The sequence below is a fragment of the Filicampus tigris genome, chromosome 8 (assembly GCF_054856515.1).
Source record: "Filicampus tigris isolate MCC_2025a chromosome 8, RoL_Ftig_1.0, whole genome shotgun sequence".
Taxonomy (NCBI): Eukaryota; Metazoa; Chordata; class Actinopteri; order Syngnathiformes; family Syngnathidae; genus Filicampus; species Filicampus tigris.
The window spans coordinates 24,947,347-24,970,176 of NC_141224.1; the positions used below are offsets into that span (position 1 = coordinate 24,947,347).

General features: G+C 39.4%; 1 long non-coding RNA gene across 1 annotated transcript; it reads right to left on the reverse strand.

The window, feature by feature from the left end:
• Positions 1–86: 86 nt before the first annotated feature.
• Positions 87–12,270, reverse strand: LOC147144150 (uncharacterized). Its single transcript, XR_015087846.1, has 6 exons — positions 12,213–12,270; positions 8,933–8,956; positions 8,692–8,816; positions 8,462–8,616; positions 520–612; positions 87–448 (listed from the first exon to the last, which is right to left on the reverse strand). It is a non-coding gene; the product is annotated as an uncharacterized LOC147144150 (long non-coding RNA).
• Positions 12,271–22,830: the final 10,560 nt, after the last annotated feature.

Sequence of the window (22,830 nt, forward strand, 5' to 3'; positions counted from 1 at the left end):
TTGTGTAAAAAGGGATTGACTGGTTACCAGTTCAGGGTGTACCCCGCCTACTGCCCGAAGGTAGCTGGCATATGCTCCAGCACGCCTGCGACACTTGTGAGGATAAGCGGATTGGATAATGGATGGATGATTACAATGTAAAGATTATTTACTCCAGTTTATTTGGTAAAAATAACCAGTAATTTTTTTTCTACAGTTATTTGATTGATCTCTAAATTTACATTTTTTATAGCATGATTATATTTATTTCCTGATAAACATGTATACCTTTTATGCATTATTACTTAACTCTCAAGCATGTCTGCTCTTAGTTTAGGTTTGTGACATTTTTCAGCAACTTCATCACTCCCCAGTGAGCTCCCAGTGCAGTAATCCCATTCCCATTGTAGCGGCCACTGAGAAGTCGGAGCTCGGCATCCGGGTGGATTGGATAAAAGTTAAAGGAGGTCTGCAAAAAGTATCAAAAGTAAACACAGGGTTGTTCTGAAGAATTAAACGGTGTGTTGTGATGATAGTCACCTGTGTTGGCTGGCCACAAAACAAAGTGCGGCCTTTGCTGGTGACGCAAATCAGCTGAAAGATGTAGTTGCCTTAAACGTATTTCCCAGACACCTGAAACATGGGACAAGGGTATTCAAAACTCATGTGGGCCCTGAGCATTGATGCCGAAGTAGCGCACTTGGAGACAAGTTTGAACCATGGCTTCAATACAAAGCTAGTCCATTGGGAATGCTGTAAATATTTAGGAAGTTTATACATCTAATTGTAGGAGATAAACCGTCTTTCATATGAATTAATGCTTCATTCTGCCTTTACCTCAGTATTCTATAATGCATAACAGATCTGATATTGTTTGTTGTAATAAAGAGTAATTGTTGAAAAATACATGGGGACCATGGGGAAAAAAATCTAAAAAAAAAAAAAAAAAAACCCTCATGTCGCAATCGCAATTTTTAAGGGGAAAAAATCAGATTATTTGCCATTATCGTTCAGCCCTGTACAAGAACATGTCCAAGCAGCTTGATGTTCCTGCACGGTAGTTACACAGAACTGTAGCCAACCTCCCTCAACATGGCTGCAAGAGGAAAATTGATGACAAATTGAAGAGACAGATAATACAAATGGTAACAAAAAAGCCCTTAACAACCTCTAAAGAAATGAAAGGTGAGTTCCACGGTCAAGTTAAATCAGTGTCAGCTCCAAACAGCCGTAGTTGTTCAAGCCAAAATGGACTTAGATGACCGAGGAGGACATCACTTTTGATAATAAATCATGAAACAAATGCTAAACTGCCTGTTGACAAGCCACAAAACTCCTTGGAGAATATCCTATGGACAAATGAGACAACTTTAACTTTTTGGCAAGGTACTGTTACTGTACAGCTCAGCTCCATCTTCACAGACACAAAAATGAAGCATACCAAGAAAAGAACATTGTCCCTATTGTGAAACATGGATTAGGCTCTGTTTTGTGTTGAATCTCAGGGTGTCTTGAATATGTGCAGGTCACAATGAAATCTCAAGACTATCCTGGTATTAGAGAGAGAAATGTGCTGCCCGGTGTCAGAAAGCTTTGTCTCAGTGGTGGGATATGGGTTGTGCAATAGGACAATTACCCAACGCACAGCTAAAAACATCCAAGAATGGCAAAGAGCAAAACACTTGACTATTCTTAAAATCACCTTCTATAAGCCCTGATTTAAATCCTATTGAACATCTGTGGAAAGAGCTTAACAATGCCATCTGGATAAAGCACCGTTCAAACCTGAGACAACTGGAGCAGTTTGCTGATGAAGAGTGGGCCAAAACACATGTTGAGATTGTGCATAAGTCTTATTGAATGTTACAAAATTGTTTGATTGTTGTAATTGCCTGAAAAGACTGCTACTAAATATTAAGTTAATCATCATTTTTGTCCAGGCCTGTCTCATGAGTTTCTTTTTCTTTTTTTTAATAATAATTATGTTTAACCACAATACAAAAGCAATGTCTGAATTTCATTGATTCATTTTCATGAATTGTTCATTATCTATTTATTATTATTAGTATTAATATTTTTCTTCCATTAACAAAGGGGTGCCAACAACTTTGCTCACGTTTGCTTGTAGAAAGTACCGGTAGTTCTTACGTTGTGCCAGGCAAGTTGCATACAGCATTGTAAGGAAGAGGTACAAAACCATTGTGGTGGTTGTGCCGGTCAGCACTGAAATTTCACATTCATCAGAACGAGCGTTAAAAACAAGCAGTTTGAAGTACAGTAAGAGTAAGCTGTATTATCAAAAATAAACTACATTATAGAATTGAAATTATATCTGGATAGATGCATAACAAACAAAGCTTACCTGTGACTTGTGTGAAGAAAAAAATAACTCGAACGAGCGTAAACGAAGTGGCAGAGCAATGGCCTTTATAAGCCTGGAACTCCTTCCCTCTTGTCACTCACACACAGACACACTCCTACAGCGCTGTATCAAAATATTCAATCTTGCTGACAGCTGAACAATAGTAAAGTGTTTTCATTTTCAAAATCTCAGTTATGTTCTAAAAACAATCATCCCAGAAAGAACAACAGAGAGCTGTGCAGCGCCAGCTGAGGAGGAGGCTTAGAGAGGAGAAAAGGTCCTAGAGGAAGAGGATGGAGGAGCAGCTGCTGCAGATTAATGCCAGGGGAGTCTGGAGGGGCCTGAAGACCATCTCAGGCCACGGACAACCCAAGACCCGGACAGGGGGGGACCTGCAGTGGGCAAATGAGCTGAACCTCTTTTTCAGTAGGTTCGATCAGATGCCTGCCCCCACTCAGTCTCTCCTGCTGCAGCCTCCACCTACTCCTCCTGCTGGGTGTGTCGCCCCCTCCCCTCTTTTCTCCACAGTCTCCAGCTCCCAGCTACACCAGACAGCCACCACTCCCTCCTGCCCAGCCTTGGCCTTCACAACATCTCAGGTGAAGAACCAGCTGAAGAAGATGAAGGCGAGGAAGGCAGCGGGTCCAGATGGCATCAGCCCCCAGCTCCTCAAATCCTGCGCAGACCAGCTGTGTGGAATTGTCCAGCACATGTTCAACCTGAGCCTGAAGCTGAGCAGGGTCCCCCAGCTGTGGAAAACATCCTGTCTGGTCCTAAATTGCTAGGTGTGATTGTGAGTGCGGATGTTTGTCTCTGTGTGCCCTGCGATTGGCTGGCAACCAATTCAGGGTGTCCCCCGCCTACTGCCCGAAGACAGCTGGGATAGGCTCCAGCACGCCCCGCGATCCTTGTGAGGATAAGCGGTATCGATAATAGATGGATGGATTGTATTGGGGTCAAAATTGACCCATTTTGAAGTTTAGGTACGTAAAAAGTACCATTTGCTTTTTTGTACCGGAACGAGGCTTCATCAAATCCTCAGACACAACTATTTTAACGCAACAAAATTAATTTTCACCATTTTAACTGATTCTAAAAGTCTACAAAAAAAAAATGGTTTTATGGGTCAAATTTGACCCGTCAGTGAATACTGGCTGTTTAAAAGCCGTGGGTTGCTCTGTGGATCAAATATGGCTCAACATACTCCACAATAGACAGACAGACAGACAGACGGAGACACATACAAACACGCACACACGCCCTCACACACACACACACACAAACATGCGCACACCCAATCTCGTAAATTATTGTTACACGTGCACTCAGACATACACAAAGGCCATCTTCACTCCATATGAATCAAGCTTTCTTGCAGCATAGTGATACATTTTGAATAAAAATAAACATTGTCATATATAAGCAGGGTTTGGGTGAGATCTGTTGGAGCTGCAGTCTACATGAGCAAGAGGTGTACGGTTTATAAGGGGCTGGATCATATCTTTGGTCTTGACAGTCAGTGATTCTGAAGACAGAGGAAAGCCAAGCTGAGGAGGATGTGGATGAGGACGGGGTTCGATATGACCCTGAACAAGACCACACATCTGATGAGGAGGACCCAGATTCCACAGATGCTGAAAGGAGAGGTCTTCCAGTCAAGGAAATATGACATTTCATGGTCATCAAGCCCTCTAGACACCCAATCCAGGGCACCAGGAGAGAGCAACCTCAAAATGACTAAAGGGCCTACTAGATATGCTATGTCGCAAGCCCAAGACATCAAGTCCACGTTTGAGCTGTCGGTTTCCACAACCTCTTCAGAAGATCCTGCTTGAGCTGACCAACATGGAAGGGGGAAGAGTGTTTGGTGATAGCTGGATGGTATAGGAACCAGGGAGGGGATTCCAGGGGGAACAAGAGAAAGAGGTGACAGTCCTGCCCCTCCAACAAGGACAGCTAACTACATTGCCACTTGCCACACATGCAAGAAATGCATTTGAGTGAAATACAAGGAGCACACTGTTTATAACCATCACATATTCTGATTCATGCATGTAAGCAACACACACACAAACACACACACACATTTTCAGTTTATGGTTTAATTTTCATTTGCATTTACAATTCTGTTTAAAATTAAGTTGTTTTTATGAGAAAGAAATTACTTTTTGTCTTTATCCTACCATAAATCTATATGGGTCAGTTTTGACCCCTAACACCGCAGATGTCAGTCTTGTTAATTATTTTAAATATGAAAATAAATAAATAAAATAATATTTGGAATAGGGTTACTCTAACATTAGTTTAAGATGTGGATAATATAATTACTCATTTTATCACTATAAGAAACATAATTTGTGAATTTAAACAGTTTTTGTAATTGAACACGAGTGGTATATTGTAAGATAACATTTCTGAGGAGCCAAAAAATACAAATTTTTAAAACATTGTTTTCATGGATATGAATACATACTAAGTTAGCTATAAGTTGAAAAACAATATTGAATGATAACTACTGTTTTTATGAATTTTCAGTGAGTTAAATCATGGGTCCAATTTGACCTGCAAACACTAAAGATGTGGGCAACTTTCTAACACATTAATATGTATATATATATATATATATATATACATATATATATATACATATATATATATACATATATATATATATATATATATATATATATATATATATATACATATATATACATATACATATATATATATATATATATATATATATACATATATATATATATATACATATATATATATACATATATATATATATATATATATACATATATATATATATATACATATATATATATACACACACACACACACACACACACACACAATTTTGCAGCTGTATAAATGATAACTTGTACTTGTGAAAAATACATTTCTACTTGTAGCAAAAATAACTTGTGGGCAAAAAAATATTTCTACCTATAGGAATGACAACTTGTAGTTAAAGAAGTCGGCACTAGGAGTCACAAGTGTTTATGCTGTCGCTTTATGAATATGTGACTTTTGACCCAGACGTCTCACTAATGCCGACGTCAGACTAGACTAATATCGCCCGATTTTGGGCCGACCGACGAGTCGCAGAGAAACGTAGCATCTCGTAGCCAATTTTGAGTTGTCTTGACGCATCGTAGCCCATGTAGTGTGACATACTCAGCGATTGGTCGTTTGGCATCTGTGACGCTTCACGACCATCGTATGGCATGTCAGAAATTGTGAGCGTCTTGTCGCATAGTGTGATGGCCTTCTCAGACTTTATGACTTTTTTTATCACTCACGGTGATTTATTGTATTAGGGTGGTCCCTAATTGTATACATAGAAATTGCTACTCTAATGGGTGGGGGGAACATGAAGCATCGCGTTCCAAGACAGTGTGTGTGTGTGTGTGTGTGTGTGTGCAAGTTCATTGTTATTGTTGTATTCCGTCCCAAGGACTCAGCGTCTTACCATGGGATACTCTTCGATAACAGCATCGTTCCTATTTTGCAGCTGTGTCCTTCTCACATTACACTTTCTTCACAAGGAACTTCGACTTCCATGATTAAAACAAGTTTATAATGCTGAATAAATACCTTACAAGAGTAATGGAATAACCTATGAACAATTATTCTAACAGCCACCAAGGAGCTTTTTAACCACCTTGGTTACTTCAACCCGAGATAGGAGGGCCCACCTCTCAGTCTCCAAAACGACTGAAGAACAACAACTTGGAATTGGAATTTTAAATAACTTTCCGCGTCTAGTAGTAAGCTATGAAATATGCTACTATGCATAACATGTAGTTGCACCAGTTACCACTTGTAACATACTGTATTTCCCTTTTTTTTTTTAACTCCATGCAAATATATCATCGCCAGCCTGTGAAAAAAACTTATCTCCAATTTTGGAAACGTTTTTATTTTTAACTTTAATGCGATGTCTGTAATGCGGAAACATCATGTGTGTGTGTCATCTTCCAAACGGCTTATCCTATACAGGGTCACGGGGAGGTGCTGGAGCCTATCCCAGCCGTCAACGGGCGAAGACAGACTACACCCCGAACTGGTCGCCAGCCAGTCGCAGGGCACACACAGACACCGTCACTAAGCGGGAATCGATCTCACGCTGCCCGCACACAACTCAGGCGCGTGTACCACTACACTATCAGTGACCCATGCGGAAACAGATTCATGTAAATAAGATGAAAAAAGGGTTTTTCACAACAGCGACGACATGTTTATATTCGTCACAGGAACTTGGCCAAGTTCCAACATGTCAACTAACACATTTTCGCGGATTTTCCTTGTCTGTCCATTAATCGTGCTGACATGTGAACCACTTCGCAAGACAGCAAGGCTTCAGACGTCATCAATGACGTCACTTCCCTATAATGAATTCACGCTTCAGAAATTCCATCCTCGATTGCTCAACACACACTTTGAAGCCCCAGCACATTTTGACCCATCACTAGCAGAGCCAACAACAGTCCTGATGAAGCCCTGAGAGACTAAATGTGTTGTATATTTAATATATTTGATCACCTTTAAAATTTGTCCACTGGATCCCTGCTTATTTAAAAACGGTCCTTTCCCTGACACCACCGGCACCAGTTGAGGCTCTCTGTGCTGCGAAATCTCTAAAAATTTAGTTTCATGAGAAATTATTTTAAATTTGTAAACAAAACCAGCACTTTTAAGTTTGGAAATACAGTAGTCTTGTTTGCAAATCTTTTCTTAAATTTCAAATCCATGATTTTTGTTTGCAAATGGTTTTTTGGTTTCAAATCTTTGTTTCACTGAAAATAGAGAAACTCCATAGCACAGAGCAATACGCTGCCATTCAGTGATATATAGTCATGGCGTGAGTACAAGTGTGAAACATTTCCCAACTTCTCAATGCTAGGGCTGAAACTGGTCTGAGTAATTAGAGCACCTCTGTTTTAAAAAAATAAATAAATCCTAAGGCATTTTTTTCTGCTTCGAGTACCCACTTATTTACATGTACTACACTGTTAAAAAGACAGTAACACACCACCAACGTGTTAAGGCCAACTTCAAAACAAACCTTGGTTACCAATTGATATATGGACATCAATGCCTAGGTACCTTTTATTCTGAAGTAGTTCTTTGTAGAGTTTGCAGCGTAATGTTTAATTGACCGTTTTCCGGACTGTTTGGGGGTCGTTTATTCCAGTCATAAACTGTTGCTTTCGGCAACAATACATTGTCCTGAAATTATGTTCAATCACTAAGGGCGCTATGGAAAAAAAAAAAAACCACTTCATTACGCGGACACTGTATTGCTAGTTGTGCTCGCAGCGCTAGAGTTAAATTGGACTAAATTACTGTGCACACTTTGATGCAGAGAGCAGCTGTTCCTACTGATCACTTTAAAGCAGGCTTAAGTGTGTTTTATTGTTTTTAAAAATCGCTGTGCTTCTGACGTCACCAAGTCTCATAGACCAAAATTTATGGGGAGAGGTTTATCTAAATTCTCACTAGTGTTTAGAGAGTAAAATAATGTACTGCTATGCACAGTTTGAATGCAAGTACAATATTAAGGTAGTTATCCAAAAATGAAAAGTAGTTGAGCGTTTAAGTGGAAATGTGTTTTTTGTCTTCTGTATCTTTAACCAGGCAAAAATCTATACTTATAGCCGGATAACCGATTATTCAATTCCAAATTTCAGTAGAATATCCGAATAGCAAAATATTCAATAGATGCAGCGCTAACACACTCTTAAAATGACCATTCTTCATTGTCCTGTATTTAATCATAGTTTACTATATATCTTGTTAGGTAGGAGTTGACTGACGTTATAGCTAGAAAATGTTTCAGCTGTCCTCTGTTTGAATTGGGAATAGAGCAACACTACCTTGCTCCCATTAGGACACAGAGAGAGGCAGAAGCAAAGACGATTTTTAGACAAAGCACTCACAAAAGTCAGACCCAATGGCACCACCTTGGGAATTTCACCCAAGGAAAAAAAAAAAAAGAAAGTAGCATGAGGCGCAGTTACAAATATACAATTGTTCTTATTTAACAGAATCAATCAATTAAAATTGAAATTGTAAACAGAACATACACAAAGCAGGGCTGGATCTTACCGGTGGCGCACGATTGGGCACGGGAGAAGTAAGATTCCCCAAAGCAAGAACCACCCCAACTTGGTGACACTACACACACTGCTCTAAGACAACAAAGCCCACACAACACAGCAGAAAGAGTTCCGAGTCTGGGCCACCACCGCAAGCCTCCAGTTCTGCAACAAAAAATTAAAAAAAGAAAGAAATGACACAAAGCAAACACCAATATTAATCAGTTAAAAGCAATTTACCCTTTTTAAAACAAGGGTTGAAAAGCAGCACCCGAAAACAAGGCACTGACAGAGTGTGCTCAGAATGGTGCCTGGGGCTGGGTCATGCAGTATGGTGGAGGTAACAGCCGTCACCTCCTAACACCCTGTGGCGGTCCGGCGTACGAGCCACACGGCAGAAATAAAAATCCAATTAAAACAGTCCAGAGTCAGTTAATCACAGCAAAGCAAAGCAGCAGTGTCTCCAGAGCAGCCGACTCACATGGGCCACCGCAGGAAGTCCCCACTAAAAAAGTACAGAGGAAAATAAATTGAACTCAGTCTTCAGTGTGATTAACACTATGGCAGACTGGTGGCCATGTGTCATACATACCAATCGGCTGTGTTCATATACAGTACCAGCAAGAAGACAGGAGAGCACACCCGCTCACCTGGATGCTATTAAAAGCGGCAACCCTATACAAGTAGTATACAAGTATACTTTATAAAGTATACTTGAGTATAAGTATATAAGTGTACTCTGAACTATGTACTACAAAGTATACTAATTTAATACTTGTTTATACTAATTTGGAACAAATTAAGTTTATATAAGTATACTCATGAAGTGTACTACAAGCACACTCATTTATATACTACTAGTATACAAGTCGTATATTTCTAGTCCACAATTTAGTTTACCGGTTTATACTTGTACACTCATTTATATACTACTAGTATACAAGTCATATACTTCTAGTTCAGTTTACTGGTTTATACTTGAAGTGTACTCATTTATATACTACTAGTTAACAGGTTTATACTTTAAGTATACCAAAAGGACACTCATTGATGCACCATTATACTTGTACAGCACATCTTAAGATAGCTTACTGTGCATTTCCAAATATGTAATAAAAGTAAAAAGAAAAGAAAAAAGTCATGATATCAAATATTTCTTTATCGAGAAAGGTAGGTCAGGATTTCAATTGTTTCCATTTTTCCCCATTTATTTGTTTCACATAACTAATATTACATTTTTTTTCTCTAATGATCTTCCTCACATTTTGGATTGTGGATCAGGGAACTTCACCTGAGTATGTGCTGTGGGTGAGAAAAAACATGAAGTAAAACATTACTCAAATGTTATTTTTCGGTAAACGACACAATTAACAAGACATGAAGGGTTTTCTATACCGTTTTGAATTTAACTTTAGAGCAATAAGCAATACATGCTACAGGGGAACTGGATAAAATGAGCCACTTTGAGAGGTAGTGTACACTACATAGTATCAGAAATCATTATGGGTCGTTTACAACTCTCATACAATGCACTCACCAAGTATAGCATCAAGTTTTGAAGCCATCCAACTTTGTTGGACAAAGGGCACTCGTGATTTGTTTTGGGTAATTTTGTTGATCCTCCGAAGTCATACAAGAAATCTTGCCAACCTCCACAGCCCTATCTTTAAAATACCGATAATAAATGGCAACAGCCATGGTCTTATTTTAATGCTTATTTAAAAAAAAACATTAAAAAAAAATTCGTTTGACCCTATACGGCTTTTTTCTTTTGATTCAAGTAAGCTTTGGCGCCAAGTTTAAAATGTGCTACTCTTGCAGCCCATTGATACGTGGAAGCGCCTGCTGATGATGGCACGCTGTAATCGTGTTTTTTTTTCTGTAATTTATTTCTTTTCTGTTATGTTTTTCTAACCATGGTTCTTGTGCTGGTATGTTCTGAGTTACTAAAAATAAATATAAATAACTAAAATAAAGTGCATTATAGCCACATTGGTGAAGTCACTTCAGTTTATGTCCGACGACATTTCCTGCCCGTTGTCGCGGACGGTAATGCATGTGATCGCGGAAAGTGGGGAGATGCGATCGGGCTGCAAAGTTGTATGTATGCGAAATATTAATAAAACGTGTCCATGTTCTTCCTCTGAATAAACAACCGAATTCCGATTCCCAAAGCCACCATACATTCTCGTGACATTCTCACGTGATTTCTCGCTATAGGTTCGCAGGCGATGCCGGGGGGGCGAAACAATGCCTCGCTAATATAGCAGTGAAGCACTTTTATTTATTTTTTACGTTTAGTAACTTGGAATACACAAATACAACAGCCAAGGGGCGACAAAAATAGCGGGAAAGAAATATATCTAAACTAAACACAAGAGCCTGATGTCATCAGCAGGCGCCCTCGACTCAAGCCAATGGACAAACCCCCACCTTGTGACCATTGTTATCAGAGACTCGGTGTTGACTGGCTAAACAGACATGGACACAAGCATGTTTCCAAAGTGTTTGTGTTCATCTGTAGTTGTGTTTCTGTAGCACGTCCCTTGCTAGGTAACACTAAACAATCCAATGGTTATCAAGACTGTGATTTTTTCTTGCAAGAGTAAATCCGTATGAACTGAATCCCCACTGAAGAGGTACAATAGTGCCACGTGCTTGAAAGATTGTACATGTTTAATCAAATTTGCTTGTTTCTAAAACATGTTCAAATCAATTTTCTGCATTTTGTTCATGTGCCAAACTATGTTGTGTTTTAGTCGAGGCTTTTACTAAATCAGATAAGCCAGTATTTAAAAACTCACAAATCAATGTAAAAAGTACATCGTATATGATTCTAAACAGCAGACATCATTACAGCTTTCTGACCTGAAATGATTAAAAACAAAATGTGTTCAAAATGTTGAAACAGATGATTCTGTTATATAACACTAATGCCAAACCCTTATTGGAGGGACAAAACCTGTATCAATAAAATCAAGTTAAATGTTTCTATCTCTTTTCTTGTGTTTTTAATGTAAATAAAGACAATACAGTTGAGCACTGTACAATTGTGAACCTGTAAACTTCAGTACTATGATGTTGAACATTTACAAACTAAAGCAAACTGCTTGTCAGTCGTGAAAAACATCTAAACTGAATGCAAGCATATTTCCTTTTCCTGTAATTGGACCAATACTGACAAGGCTAAGTATTAGCACTTTGTGGCAGAAAGAAGTATATCATCGCTATTATGTTTACGTTAATAGGATATCTGTAATGCAGAAACTCCCTTCACATAAAAATTGGGGCAAAAATGGACATAAGTGTTTTTCACATGACAGCGACGATATGGTTTCATATAAATGTAATTCTTAGTATTAATGTACTTATAGCCTTACATTTTTCTGTATACTTTACAGAAGGAACGTGTATACTTGAAGCTTCCATATAAGTTTCTTAGACTTTGGTGTATACTTTTCAGTACAAGCCAAGTATACTTAAGCATACTTCTGTGAAGTTTAGAAAATTAAGTATTTAAAAAGTACACTTCAAGTATACTGCCTCCATTTTAGTATAAAAAAAGTTTACTTATAGTATACTTCGATAAACTACTTTTTGCCTTCGTTAACGAAGGTAAACTTGCATGCGTGCAGGTAATTGGGATTCCCCCACAAGGGCTGCGGAACATGTAAGTGTGGAAGAGTCTAAAATTAAACCAAATTGACTTAACTCCAGATAGAAAAAAAAGAAAATTTAAGGAGCTACTGCTGCTACATTACCTGTATTGGCACTGGCGCAGAGGGCAAATGAGGCACCCCAGAAGCAGGCAGATGCCAGAACCAGAGAGCAAGAGGAGGGCACAACAGTCCTGCTTAGTCTTATAGGGAAGCCTCATTGCTTATTGGCTGATTGATTAGGACTGTGTACCTACCACCAGGGGGCGAATGCATCTCATGCTGTTACATTTGTAATGTATTCTTCATGTTGTGCATTGCATTTCATATGAAAGTGCAGCTTTGTTACTTTTTTGTACCTGTTGTAATCGCTTGGTTTGCTTCAGAAAAAAAATGCATACCTTGTGTACGTTGAGGTGCTGCTGTATCAAAAAGAGTTGTCTTTCCCCATATTTATTAGTATGGTTACGATATGTTTGTTTTATAAATCCAATTCATTCCTCTTTTGCTGTGGCTTAACATTTAAATAGCCCCAATTAGATTTGATGGGTTATAGTCACAAACCAAAAACTGTTATGCTTCTTTTTTAAGTGTGGGGATTGCATTAAAATGTACAAATCAGTGAAATTTGTCTTGCCTGATTTTGAGCTCAGCACCCCAAAACCTGAAATCCTAGGTCTGTCCCTTGTAACAACAGATGATACTCCTGATGAGTGACACTTTTTTGTTGTTTTAGCATTAAAAAGACACACAAAAAGGCACACAAAAGACATTGGACTATGCTGTGTTCTACTTATTATGCTTCTGTGTACTACAGCAATCACCCACAAAATATGCTAATCTGTAGTTCTTCCCTTTGATCACTGGGTGTCAGTATTAAGGAGGAATTCCTCCAGGACAAAGAAGCCAATACAGTATATCTGTCTTCACAAACCTATACTGTATGTATTTTCCATCTTATTTGATTACAAAGAATACAATGCTTTTCACTTCCAAAAGTAGTGGGTTTACTTCATTGTCTAATTCCTGAAAGTTTTTTGTTTGTTTTTGAGCAGAGCATTCTTTAAAATGGGAACATTAAGAAAGACATTAAGAAAAATATATTCTAATCGTCACATCGTTTTCAGAATCATTTTGTTCATTTTTCACACTTTGTAGGTTATCATGTTGAGACAAACATGACATTGAAAATCCATTTTACACAGACACAGGGCTCTCACTATCTTCGTGACTAGGAGAAATCTGACACCCCATTCCACGACTTACATAAACCGCCACAGAAAAAAAAAAAAAAAAAAGTATGCTGCTTCAGTGCATGAAAGGGCTTTTAGCTTCGGTATCTAGAGTGGAACAGGGGAGCAGTGGCTATAGATTAATCAAATATGTTTATTTATTGTTCAGTTATTGAGTTTCGTTATTGTGATTATTAACCATTTTAATCATTTTGAAATATTTAAATGGCTTGTAAAAGTTCTTAAAGTGCCAGTGACTTTAGCACTTGCATGAGGTAGCCTATTTCTTCTCAATGTTTTACAATTCCAGAACAAGTATCCTTTATTACTTCTGACATCAATCTGCCATTGGATAGTCCATTTTGCTGTCACCAAAGAAATGTCATGTCATCTTCCAAACCGCTTATCCTATATAGGGTCGCGGGGAGTTGCTGGAGCCTATCCCAGCCGTCAATGGGCGAAGGCAGACTACACCCCGAACTGGTCGCCAGCCAGTCGCAGGGCACACATAGACACTGTCACTGAGCGGGAATCGATCCCACGCTGCCCGCACACAACTCAGGCGTGTGTACCACTACACTATCAGCGGACTCACCAAAGAAATGTTCAGCAAATTTTTAGTTATGCATGATTAACAACCTTTTTGAGTAGCTGTTTTAGGGAATATTTTGAAGACAAATCGTATACATTTTGAACTCCAAAACTCCTTCTACCTGTTTGAGCAATTCGTTTGATACCAGGTTTACTTAAACTGCTTATGATACATGACAAGCTTTAACAGTGGTGTATGAAGAAGAAGAAACAACCCACAATTTATTTGTGTACAGATCAGCATTAAGAAGAGAGATTTCCTCCCAGTTTAAATTGCAATGGCCAGACATGGATTTGTTCAAACCTTTCATTATTTTGGTAAATCTCAGAAATCATGTGCCTGTGTCTTTATTCCGTGTTTATTGTGTATTAATCGTGTCACATACAAACAAGAGGAGGGTACATAAACTCCAGTTCCCATGACCCCAATGAAGGCAAGTGGTATAGAAAAGGGATGATCATGGCCTTGGTGTAGGCTTCTGCTCTCTACTGAGTGTCTTTCTAGTGATATTTAGTGTTTCACAACATAATGGGATTTAATTCTGTATTTAGAATTCTGCCTGTATATATACGATAACACTCACATTTGATGGATACTTTCAGAAAGATATAACAATTATTGTGATTGTTGTATGTCAGTAATATAGGACAGCACTGTATCATGATGAGAACCAGAGAAGGGGGACTTGCGTCACACTAATTGATTCAAGTAAGACTTTGTCAATTTTAGAGGACTAAAACTTATGACTTAGACTAAAATTGACTTGGTAGTCACAAGACCGGACTTGACTTTGGGTTTAAAAATTCATGAAAAGAAGTAATTGACCTCTTGCATATGTGCTTTGGTTGCACTGCTACTCCAATGCTAGTTGGCACAGTGGATTTTTTTAATTTTATTTTATTTTTATGTAAAGGCCATTGTAGCTTTATGGCTATCCAAGTCAGGGTTACACAGTTTCTTTGCATTCATTTTATAACCCGGAGGACAAAGCTCGACCCACTTTTTGCACTTTACTAGCTTACACTAATGCTCCAATGGCTACCAATAAAATAAAAGTCCACTTTCCACAGGAATTTGAATTAAAAGAAGAAAAAATAAGGTTCAAGTAAATCAAAAATCTAAACCACATTACCTGCAATAGTTCATTTTGACTTGATTAAATAATCCCCCAAAATATCACAATGCCCAAATAGGGATCAATGAATATTCATTATTCTATATAATATGTTGGTGACAACTTATACAATGCTGTATTAGATGTTAAATGATGAAGCCAAAAGGTGAAATCCAGAAAGAAACAATGTAGAATTACAATGATAAAAAACTATTGCTGGTTATTGTTAACGTTAATGAGCTTTAAATTGATATAAATTGCATATCTGACGGTTCAGGTCTGTTTGGACTTTACAGAATAGAAAAAAATGAAAAAGTGTTACTTTTTTGTTCAGGTATTTTGTCTCTTCTTAGTGGTTCTGCTAAAAAATGTCCTTACAGCGATGAAACACAAGCGCATGAGCGGGATGGCTTCATTCCATCCAATTTTCAACAGCAAACAGTATTCTATGGCACTCACAACTGAGTGCATCTGCTCCAAACACTTATCCTAACTGCCTCTACTTGACTGCTCTTCCGGGTCCGAAGCCCCACAACACACACGCCGGTAATGGTGCACTCCACCTATCATAAAAAAAATAAATAAAAAGAACTCCGCCACTCATTTGTCGCATAAAATGTCAGTCAAATTCCAGTGAAAACTCAAAAACTGGTCCCGTGAAAAACAATTAAAGGCGGATATTTTCATGAATTTATAAAACCCTTGCGGATGCCCTGATAGGGTGTAAAAAAAGTGGACATGTCCAGGCAAGGCAGCCTATCATTCTATAATATATTCAGTTCTGTAACCATTAGCAAGATTTGAATGGAGCATCACTTCACTCCTCCCTCTGTCCCTTCGAGTCTCTGGCCAAAGCTACGCTTTGTCCACGAAAAGTGCATTGCACGGTAAACAATTGAGTGGGTCTTTGCCAAGCCTGCTATATTGCTAGCATGACTTTTTAACCCTTTGCAATTCCACCTGGCAGTTTTACCTGAACGAAAGGTGCACCAAAGTAAATTTGATGCTGTACTTGAACCATTTGGAGTATCGGCATAGTTTTGGTCTCTTTTTGAAGATAGCACTTTGAATTTTTCTCCTCAACTGTCAGAATCTGTTTAAGTGCAACAGGCACTGAATTATGGAAGTTTGAATACATAAAAAAAGGCCAACCCACGGACAACCCACAGCCTTCTATGTCTCTCAGCCTTACTACTCTTGTCCACTTCAACCTAATCTTGCACAGTGATGATTGACAACACCACTTGGTCATGCCTTCTGTCTCTCATTGGGTAGTTCTAGAATCAAGACGGTTTTAAAATATCAATAACAATAAAATTAGGGGCATATAATGGGGCCAAAGAGGGATGAGTTTTCCCAAGATCCTTTTAAAGAATATTCTACTGTCCGGTCATACAGACAGTTTCAACATAGTTTAGTTTCATTATTATTACACTCAAAAAACATCCATCCATCCATTATCGATACCGGTTACCCTCACAAGGGTCGCGGGGCGTGCTGGAGCCTATCCCAGCTGTCTTCGGGCAGTAGGCGGGGGACACCCTGAATTGGTTGCCAGCCAATCGCAGGGCACACAGAGACAAACATCCGCACTCACAATCACACCTAGGGGCAATTTAGAGTGTCCAATCAATTTACCATGCATGATTTTGGATTGTGGGAGGAAACCGGAGGACCCGGAGAAAACCCGGGCAGAGAGGCATGGGGAGAACATGAAAACTCCACACAGGGAGGCCGGAGCCGGGATCGAACCCACGACCTCTGAACTGTGAGGCGGGCGTGCTAACCAGTCGACCACCATGCCGCCCACTCAAAAAACAGTTGGGTTAAAAATAACACATTTTGGATTTTTAAAAAAATGAACCGATCCACTAATTGGGTCAATTTGACGCACCCTGTTGCATTGTATTGTACAAAACAGCCCATTTTTGAGGGGTTGTTTTCTACCCATTTTTATATTGACTACCGTTTTAACATAATGTACAGTAGTAATAAGTGTCACGATTGAGTAAAAGAGAATATTACAGAATGAAAGAAACAAAGTTTAAAAAAATACTCAAGATGGTCTTCAAGATTTACTACACATTGTGCATGACAAAAAGTGTTATCGCAACTCATTAGATTTTGTAAGTTTGTATCCGGTCAATATGTGTGAAAGCATAATGAGAGTTCACCAGAACAAAAAAGTATAGTATGACCAGATTAAACAGCATGATGTAACAGGCCTTCTCTTATGATCTTTTCTGAAAGTTTCATTTCAGCAAGTTTGCTGGTTGGCAAAGTATACCGAGTTCCTTAATTTGAGTGTTTTTGTTTCATAATAGCTTCTTACAGGTTTTTTTTTTGATGGCTTAAGCACAAGAACTACAAGAATTACTTGCAAAAGAACTACAATGTTTTGCCATTTTGGTGAAAGGTTTTCTTTTTTGAGTTTTGCAAAAAATAGCCAACAGTTACAAAAAATGTGCTTAAAGAGACACTTGGATGACCTTAACATTGGCATTTAAATAATAGGTTTGCATATAAAAATGACATCAGTACTAAGATGCTCACCTCAAAAGACTCTGTAGTGATTTAAGGGCTTTTTTTGTGATTAGGTTTACGACCAATTGCGCCGCCCCTTTTGGGGCGTGGCTTATGTTATGTTTTCGGTCTCAGCTGTCCACATCACGGGAGGGAGCCTGGCGTGGTAATATTGCTCGCTTTGTCAGTTCTGTTGTCTAAAACGGTGACCGATCGCCACCAACATGCAAATGCACATTACTACTCTTGTCCACTTCAACCTGTGAAAGTATAAAAGTGTTCTGCACAATAGTTTGGATTTATTGACATAAAACGTGATGTCATCATGATCACCTCCACAAAATCAAAAATACCGTAGCGATTGCTCCTCCACTTACACAGGCTGAAGCGGACAAGAGCAGGAATGCGCACACGACCCCCGACTGGTTATATTTCGGACATTTAGTGACGCTAAACTCGTGTCAACTCTTGGGAGGCAGACGGTGACTTCCCTCCCCTCCCCAGCTAACAGTAAGATAACAGTACAGCTAATGGCAACAACTAGCTTCAGGCCGTTAAAACAAAAGGCATTAGCACACCAACATTAGCTCCTTAATGTCCACACGTCTAAAACACAAAACACCTTCTCCTTTCAAGTGAATAGCATTATCAGTAAATAGCAATGAAAATCAGTGCAAACCACATTTTAAGCAAAAAGTAAAAATGTTAATTGTGATGTAACAACGGCCTATGAACACCACCGTAGCAGGAAACTTGAAGATTTCACCTTTCAAGCAAAAACGATTTTATCTTACTACCTTTGTCAGTCCTAAAATAGTTTGTGTAAAATTAAATAGACTTATGAAACAGCCTGTACAGTAGGGGAGGGCCGATTCTTGCCACGGGCCCCATTTTAGCCACACCTCAAAATGTCAGCTAAAAATACATTTTTAAAAATAGTTTAACGCTAGAATATATCACCACAATCCAGTTTGACATACTCAATAATTATTGTGATATCGTGGGAAAGCTCATAGTATTTCAGTATGCCACTTTGTCACAGGTTTTGGTCAACAAAACATCTTAAAATACCTGTATATATCATTGTGTACTTTTGTCATCATCTATCCAATGTTTACATTCATACCATAACATATCATATCGGCAACAATTTTTTGGGTTGTTCTGCACAAAACTACCGATTTTTTGGCGGTTGTTTTTACAGAAAACAACCCAGAAAGTTGGATCAAATTGACCCCAGTAGTCCATTTTTGACCCAAACATGTTATTTTTAACCCAAATGTTTTTAGAGTGTCGGTTTGGACTTGATTAAACAATCGGCAAAATTATCACAAAGGATTGATGAATATTCATTCGCTTAAGTAATATGTTGTTGACCCCTAATACAAAACTGAATATTAAATGACAATAAGTGAAATCCATAAAGAAACGATACACTATGACACACAACAATTGTTGGTTATTGTTCACTTTAATAAGATTTAATGTTAAGAATTATACATTAGAATTAATATAAATTGCATATTGGACGGTTCAGGTCTTTTTTTTTACTTTACTGAATGTAAAATGTAAAAGGTGTTGTTTTTTTTGTCTCATCTTAGTGACTGTGCTCAGAAATGTCATTGGTAAAAAACTGTTTCATCTTTAGCCACAAACACTGTCTCTTAAGTAGAGTCTGCTTGAAAGGAAGTGAGAATACTACCTTCTTCAATATCTTTCTTTGTGTCACTGTATGCAAGTCAAGTGGTCACTGCTATGAAAGTTTCATAACATTGTCATTACGTAACAATTAAAGTTCAGTATCAACACAAAGTGAAAAGTAAGCAGTTTATTTGAGAGGGTGTTTTCAGCGATAGCATTGAGATGCAACGAATAGTTATATAGTTCTTCCTTGCTGAGAAGAATTATCACAGTCCCATCCTGTTTTTTACCCCCTGAATTCCTCTTACATAATCTTAGAGTGTGCCAAGTAGGACAGCCTTCCTGGCCAACTTGAGCTGTAACACAGATGGTAACAATTATCTCTCTGCGCTTCATTCTTCTGCTGCAACAGTGTGCAATTTTAGACTGGCCTGCAGTGACAGTATGTGCATGAATACACTTCGTGAGTATTTGGTGAAAATCAATACCCCCCACAAGGTTGTACTGTGGTCATTTAACTTCAACCTTTAAACTGACACGTGCAGTCTAAAAAACAGTATGTGTCCAGGACATTTTATTTTTTGCCTGTGAATATTCTCACTCATCCTCATGCTTGAGCAGGGCTTAACATGACCTTTTTTGTTCACCAGCTACTTTGGCTAATGGTTTCCCAGAGTAAGTAGCGACTCTGCATGTTCACTAGCCACAATTTTGTTGTTGGATAATAGGGCTTTTGCACAGCCAACTTCTGCATTCTGTAAAACAGGTCAAAGCACTTCCTTCCGATTCAGACAAAGCAACTGTTGAAATGTTAACTGTCTACATTGTTTTTTGTTTTACATAAGATATCTTCAAGAGCTATCAAAGATGACCATATTTGATGTTTAGGTTTCGTGTATCTTATATCTTATCCAGAGCTGGGCATTTTACAAAAAATTGAGCGTCCATTATTTGTCATCATCCGTGTGGGTACCCTTTCATCGTCTGTCATTTGCCTTTTTTTTCCGGGGAAATTTAAAAAAATGGGTGGACTAAGCATGGCCGGAAGTTGATTTTAGTCCGGCCCACTAATCGGCCCTCATGCGTGTGAGGCGGCCAAATATCATCTCAGCCTACTCGGTGAAAGGCTTCTTTTTAGGCTTCTTTCTACTGTGCGAGCGACAACTGCTGTTATAGGGATTATGGTATTGCGCCTCCGCCCCCTCTTGTAATGGTATGTCCCAGTTGCATATGGGAGGCGCGGGTTACGTGATGTGACAATGAGGAAATACAAACACGCTTGAGCGCGCGTTGCTGTCTCAAATGTTCCGATGACTTACAGTTTCCCACACGGAGACGGATGAGCCACGCAGCTCGTTGCTGCTGCTGCAAAGTCCCATCACTCAACGTAAACAAGCTACTCACCCACGTTCCCCCTTAGCCGCCACCTTCCAGATCGTTTTCGCAATAAAATTAAATGTATCGTCTAGTCATCTCTTTATGGTTGTAGCAGGCACGATATGCATTGTTGTCGCTGTCTTTTTGAAGCGATGCCCACCGACTTGTTTCAAAACAATTTGTGTCCACGAGTATATTCAGACGCGAGCACATCAAGGTGGAGCTCATGCACTTTTTCTGTCGTTCTACTTCCGGAAGTACGCCGTAGCAATGGGGCGGGGGCCGACAATGTTTATGTATATGGCTGAAGGGTCGCGGCCGGAAAGGTACCCAGGTCAAGGGTGGAGGGTGGCGGCCGGACCGGCAAAAAATGGTCAAGTGCTCAGCTCTGAAAATAATATAAAAATCTCTGACTCACTGCCGATATTTGAACAGAAAGGGTGGCTCACTGCATCGTGGAAGCTTGGTCCACTCAAATCTGTCCCCCAAGCAACAACAACTGAGTGTTGTTGCTCACCGCAGCCATCGAGACCTCGCCGCGAAAGATAGACTAAAGACGGACTAAAGACGTTAAAGACGGATTAAATACATGCGCTTCCGTCTATTTTAATTTTTTTCCCATCAATCATCAACCGTCAGCAAAATGGGCGTCCGTCATAGACAGATAGATGGACCGGGCGGAATGCCCAGCTCTGATCATATCATATATAGTATGCATAAATACAGGGACTTACTGTGACGTAAATTCAGACACGGAATTTTGTTTGACAACGGCAGTAGACTTCGTCAACGGGGGATGGGGCTTGTTTGGGATTTGGCGATAGGCAGGTGGGTGGCTACTGACGTTAGCCAACGAGCAGCGATAATTATTCGGTGACAGGGTTGGGGGAGGGTGCGTGTGGAGGGTGGCTGACCACCCCTGATTAGTGACCATTTTCTGCCTGGAATGGACTGACCAGATGGGATTTATCCTGAAAATCCAGACGGCCACCACACTCCTGTATAAACAAATGACTGATGAAGGAAATTATGTATTTAACATTTGTGCAAAGACACCTGCCATAATGAAAAACAAAATTACATCAAGCTCGGCTTCAAAACATCAGGCCAACAGCCGGTGTTTATGCAAATTAGAGCAACACACGCAGGAAGTCCGCCATCCTGTTTGGTCTCGTGAGTTTCCGCCTTAAGGGGTATATTCTTCCGATTAGGCTTAAATCAGTTCATTTTTAAACTTTTCTTGCACACTTTCAAGCTTCTACAGACCTTGCTGATGAGCTGGTCATTTGAATCAGGTGTGTTGGCGCAGGGAGACCTCCGGGATGCCGGCCCTTGAGGACCGGAATTTCCCACCCCTAATCTACAGGCTACTTTCAAGGAGTGTGTGCTTTTGCATTCACTTTATAATAAATCCAATAAAACCTATTCAATCAGAATACTTTGCTCATAACCGCATGCTTAGTTTGGATACGGTGCAAATTGAGTTCATCTGGTTGCCAACAACAATATGTTTGTGTGGCGCATTAAATACAAAAAAATATATAACTCACAGCTGATGATTGTAGTTCTTTGTCATCGGTGCTTCAGAACTCCATGCCCCCATCAGCATGTTAAGTGACTCAAAATGTGCAATATGATGTTTCACCTTCGAGAGGCGCTTGGCTCGTCCATAGTACAGCCAAAAAATGCACAAGTCGATGGGAGAATGCCCGTACTGATAGATTTGTCAGGGCCTGCCCCCACCCAGAGTGCATATATTCCGTGAATGTGCGTAAGTGGCACACTTAAATCGATGGGAGAATCGGCGCAGCCCAAAAAGTGCGCAGCAGCGCACATTTTCTGACTTAAAGCGGAAGTCAACCCAAACATCTTCTGTCTGCTGAAAATGACATCACAACTGCTAACAATGACCAATCACAGCTCACCTGTTTTCTGAATCTGAGCCGTGATTGTGAGCAGTTGTGATGTCATTTTCAGTTGATAGTACACAAAATGGCCGCCCCCAGAGATGGCTAAAAACAAGTGCATTTTTCTGCTTAACTTATATTCCACAAATGCTAAATTAATCAGAATACCGTGTTTCAACTAGTGGGCCCGCTGGGAACATATTCTTGGAAAAAAATATGTTTGGGTTGACTTACACTTTAAGCACACGGGAGAATATGCCCCAAATTGTCATGTCATGTCATCTTCCAAACCGCTTATCGTATACAGGGTCACGGGGAGTTGCTGGAGCCTATCCCA